Source organism: Pseudophryne corroboree (genome assembly GCF_028390025.1).
Source record: "Pseudophryne corroboree isolate aPseCor3 chromosome 7 unlocalized genomic scaffold, aPseCor3.hap2 SUPER_7_unloc_7, whole genome shotgun sequence".
Classification (NCBI taxonomy): domain Eukaryota; kingdom Metazoa; phylum Chordata; class Amphibia; order Anura; family Myobatrachidae; genus Pseudophryne; species Pseudophryne corroboree.
Window position 1 is genome coordinate 310475 of NW_026967616.1, and position 5125 is coordinate 315599.

Sequence of the window (5125 nt, forward strand, 5' to 3'; positions counted from 1 at the left end):
TGCTTCAGGATCTCTTGCACTTACATGTGCAGCAGAGTACTGCAATGGAAGCATGCTAGGCCCATAACCCAGAGGTTGGCAGATTGAAACTATCCTTTGCTATATGCGTTTTTTTTTTGTTAATTTAAGTAATCAAAACTGGGATTGATATTTTTGCTCTTTTATTTTTACTTAAAGTACAATAACTTTTACCATTTTAATTTGTTTTAATAGTATATTGACAGTATAGTTTTCTTTAAAAAATCCACTTAATTTTCTTTACCCTATTATTAAAAGGGTAATTGACAAAAACAAACTACATTGTCACCAGAAGAGCAATACAAAATGTACAAGTGATATATTAAAATCATCTTTCCAGCTTGAATTTCAATGATGCATTGGGGCCAACGATTTTGTGAGAAACATCTTCACCCTTAAATAAAGATTTTCTTAATTCCTTACCTGTGTGCTAATTAGATGTCACCTTGTTTTCACATTAAACAGACTTCTACATGAGAAAGCAGCAAGGATGCAGTGGCGTTAATGTTTCCTGGTGTCAACCTGTATTATTTCAGTAGACATTGAAATGAGGATTCATCTTGCTGCCTTTCCAATGAAGCAAGTTTAATTTAGTTATAGGTGAAAAACCATCCCTACAAAGGTGTTAATCAGAGACTTGGCTTTGTGGACACTTTTTAGAGAACAAATTTGTTAGCATAAAAATAAAGGCAGAAAATGAAGAGCTGTTTAATCACTCAATTGGATTTTTCTACCAGCATATTTTTTTCTCTGCAACCCATTGCTAAATTGTGCTTCCTAGCTGTTTTTTATAAAATCACTGAATCAAATCTAACTCTGATTACATCAGAGAAGGCCAGGTACCCTACACCATAAGAGGGGATTTGAAATTTTGACTTGTCTACTTAAAGATCACCAAAATCTGATAACAAGGTCAATTACGTCCCTGGGTGGGATTGAACCACCAACCTTTTGGTTTATAGCCGTACACACTAACTGATTGCGCCACAGAGACACTTTGCAAAAGTACATACTGACAAAGGCTAATAAGCATTCATCTAAAACGTTTCCTAGAAAAACTTTAAAAAGTCAATAATCTGGAGAGTTTTTGTAAGATGTTTCTTCCATCCACCAACGAAGAAACATATTGGTACTTTCCCATGATGAGTGAGTGCTTCAGGATCTCTTGCACTTACATGTGCAGCAGAGTACTGCAATGGAAGCATGCTGGGCCCATAACCCAGAGGTAGGCAGATTAAAACTATCCTCTGCTATATGCATTTTTTTTGTTAATTAAAGTAATCCAAAACTGGGATTGATATTTTTGCTCTTTTATTTTTCATTAAAGTACAATAACTTTTACCATTTTAATTTGTTTTAATAGCATATTGAAAGTATTGTTTTCTTTTAAAAATCCATTAATTTTCTTTACCCTATTATTAAAATGGTAATTGACAAAAACAAACTACATTGTCACCAGAAGAGCAATACAAAATGTACAAGTGATATATTAAAATCATCTTTCCAGCTTGAATTTCAATGATGCATTGGGGCAACGATTTTGTGAGAAACATTTTCACCCTTAAATAAAGATTTTCTTAATTCCTTACCTGTGTGCTAATTAGATATCACCTTGTTTTCACATTAAACAGACTTCCACATGAGAAAGCAGCAAGGATGCAGTGGCGTTAATGTTTCCTGGTGTCAACCTGTATTATTTCAGTAGACATTGAAATGCGGATGCATCTTGCTGCCTTTCCAATGAAGCAAGTTTAATTTAGTAATAGGTGAAAAACCATCCCTACAAAGGTGTTAATCAGAGACTTGGCTTTGTGGACACTTTTCAGAGAACAAATTTGTTAGCATAAAAATAAAGCCAGAAAATGAAGAGCTGTTTAACCACTCAATTGGATTTTTTTTGCCAGCATATTTCTTTTTCTCTGCAACCCACTGCTAAATTGTGCTTCCTAGCTGTTTTTATAAAATCAATGAATCAAATCTAACTCTGATTACATCAGAGAAGGCCAGGTACCCTACACCATAACAGGGGGTTTGAAATTTTGACTTGTCTACTTAAAGATCACCAAAATCTCATAACAAGGTCAATTACGTCCCTGGGTGGGATTGAACCACCAACCTTTTGGTTAGTAGTCGGACACACTAACCGATTGCGCCACAGAGACACTTTGCAAAAAGTACATACTGACAAAGGCTAATAAGCATACATCTAGAACGTTTCCTAGAAAAACTTTAAAAAGTCAATAATCTGGAGAGTTTTTGTAAGATGTTTCTTCCATCAACCAACGAAGAAACACATTGGTACTTTCCCATGATGAGTGAGTGCTTCAGGATCTCTTGCACTTACATGTGCAGCAGAGTACTGCAATGGAAGCATGCTGGGCCCATAACCCAGAGGTAGGCAGATTGAAACTATCCTTTGCTATATGCATTTTTTTTTGTTAATTTAAGTAATCAAAACTGGGATTGATATTTTTGCTCTTTTATTTTTACTTAAAGTACAATAACTTTTACCATTTTAATTTGTTTTAATAGTATATTGACAGTATAGTTTTCTTTAAAAAATCCACTTAATTTTCTTTACCCTATTATTAAAAGGGTAATTGACAAAAACAAACTACATTGTCACCAGAAGAGCAATACAAAATGTACATTGTGATATATTAAAATCATCTTTCCAGCTTGAATTTCAATGATGCATTGGGGCAACGATTTTGTGAGAAACATCTTCACCCTTAAATAAAGATTTTCTTAATTCCTTACCTGTGTGCTAATTAGATGTCACCTTGTTTTAACATTAAACAGACTTCTACATGAGAAAGCAGCAAGGATGCAGTGGCGTTAATGTTTCCTGGTGTCAACCTGTATTATTTCAGTAGACATTGAAATGAGGATGCATCTTGCTGCCTTTCCAATGAAGCAAGTTTAATTTAGTTATAGGTAAAAAACCATCCCTACAAAGGTGTTAATCAGAGACTTGGCTTTGTGGACACTTTTTAGAGAACAAATTTGTTAGCATAAAAATAAAGGCAGAAAATGAAGAGCTGTTTAATCACTCAATTGGATTTTTCTACCAGCATATTTTTTTCTCTGCAACCCATTGCTAAATTGTGCTTCCTAGCTGTTTTTTATAAAATCACTAAATCAAATCTAACTCTGATTACATCAGAGAAGGCCAGGTACCCTACACCATAAGAGGGGGTTTGAAATTTTGACTTGTCTACTTAACTATCACCAAAACCTGATCACAAGGTCAATTATGTCCCTGGGTGGGATTGAACCACCAACCTTTTGGTTAGTAGCCAGACACACTAACCGATTGCGCCACAGAGACACTTTGCATAAAGTACATACTGACAAAGGCTAATAAGCATTCATCTAGAATGTTTCCTAGAAAAACTTTAAGGTTAAGGTTTTACAGAAAGTTACAGGTTTTTTTAATTTAGTAAAATATGCCCCATTTTAAAGATAGGGCATTTAAATTTGTTGCACCTGTGCAGTACATAGCAGCCTGCAGGGCATGTACAGTGGCTTCATTTGGGTGCACATACATTGCCGGCTCCTGGTCGCAAACTGAAATTATTGTGTGTAAGTGGAATTAGCGGTGTTTATGTCATACAGGGGGGTGGGGGAGGTTTGTGGTTGGCGGGGGGCACGCTGTGCGATTATTATCCTGCATCTATACATACATGCGCTAACACCTGGACATACACTGATGTACCCACACCTAATATCCATACATACACGCCCTGACACCTGGACATACACCAACATTCCCACACCTGCATCTATACATACACATGCTGACACCTGGACATACACCAACATACAAGCACCTGCATCTATATATACACGCGCTGACAAATGGACATACACCGACGTACCCACACTTGCATCTATACATACATGCACTGACATCTGGACATACAAGCACCTGCATCTATACATACACGCGCTGACACCTGAACCTACACTGACGTTCCCACACCTGCATCTATACATACACATTCTGACACCTGGACATACACAGACGTACCCACACCTGCATCTATACATACACGCGTTGACACCAGGACGTACACTGACGTACACACACCTACATCTATATATGCATGGATGCAAATGTGGGTACGTCTGTATACGTCCAGTTGTTAGCATGTGTATGTATAGATGTTAGGTGTGGGTACATCAGTGTATGTCCAGGTGTCAGCACATGTATGTATAGATTCACATGTGGGTACGTTGGTGTACGTTTAGGGGTCAGCGTGTTTATGTATAGATGTTGGTGTGTGTATGTCAGTGTACGTACAGATATAGGTGTATGTATGTATGTATGTATGTATGTATGTATGTATGTATATGTATGTATAGAGGAAGGTGTGATACATACATATAACACATACATGATAGATACATACATATATCACACACACGATAGATAGATAGATAGATAGATAGAACACATACATACAAGATAGATACATACATACATACATACATGAAAGATACATATATACACACACATACGATAGATAGATAGATAGATAGATACATATATATATATATATATTCCATAGACAAAAAACCTTACGGTTTCACATGTCCCATTAAGGCTTCTTAGACATGATCGAAATTTCAGAAACCTGTTGTAACTCTTCCACTCAAACTCCAAAAAGCAAGTATGACTTGGGATAGGGCTGGGGAGGGCCGCTGCTCAGGCACATCTCTGTCAAGTAAAGGAGATTCAACTGAGGCAGCACAAGGGAACTCTCATCTGGGGACAACAACTGCAGGGAGAACACATATTTTCAGATGAACATGGGAGGGCAGAAGGCTGCCTAATACTGAAGCACCCCCAAACAACAAACCAAATGCAACAACTAGTGCAAGCATTCCTGGGGGAAGGCCTGCAGCAGATGGATTTGCATATGGTGATGTCATCCAAGCAGTGGGTCAAAGTTGGCTTCAACCCTCGTCTGCATATGAAAAGAGAAAAGGGGCGTGCAGGGCATGGCGGCCTTTTGCGGCGCTTGGATGACCCCTAGTTCGCATTAAACACCTCCACCCTCCTTCGGTGTGGGGCTCATGTTGGCTATGCCCCAGCCCCTGA

The 5125-nt window shown here is 37.7% G+C and overlaps 1 non-coding gene across 1 annotated transcript; it reads right to left on the minus strand.

The window, feature by feature from the left end:
* Positions 1–3275: 3275 nt before the first annotated feature.
* On the minus strand, positions 3276–3349 carry TRNAS-ACU (transfer RNA serine (anticodon ACU)). The gene has a single exon. It is a non-coding gene; the product is annotated as a tRNA-Ser (tRNA).
* Positions 3350–5125: the final 1776 nt, after the last annotated feature.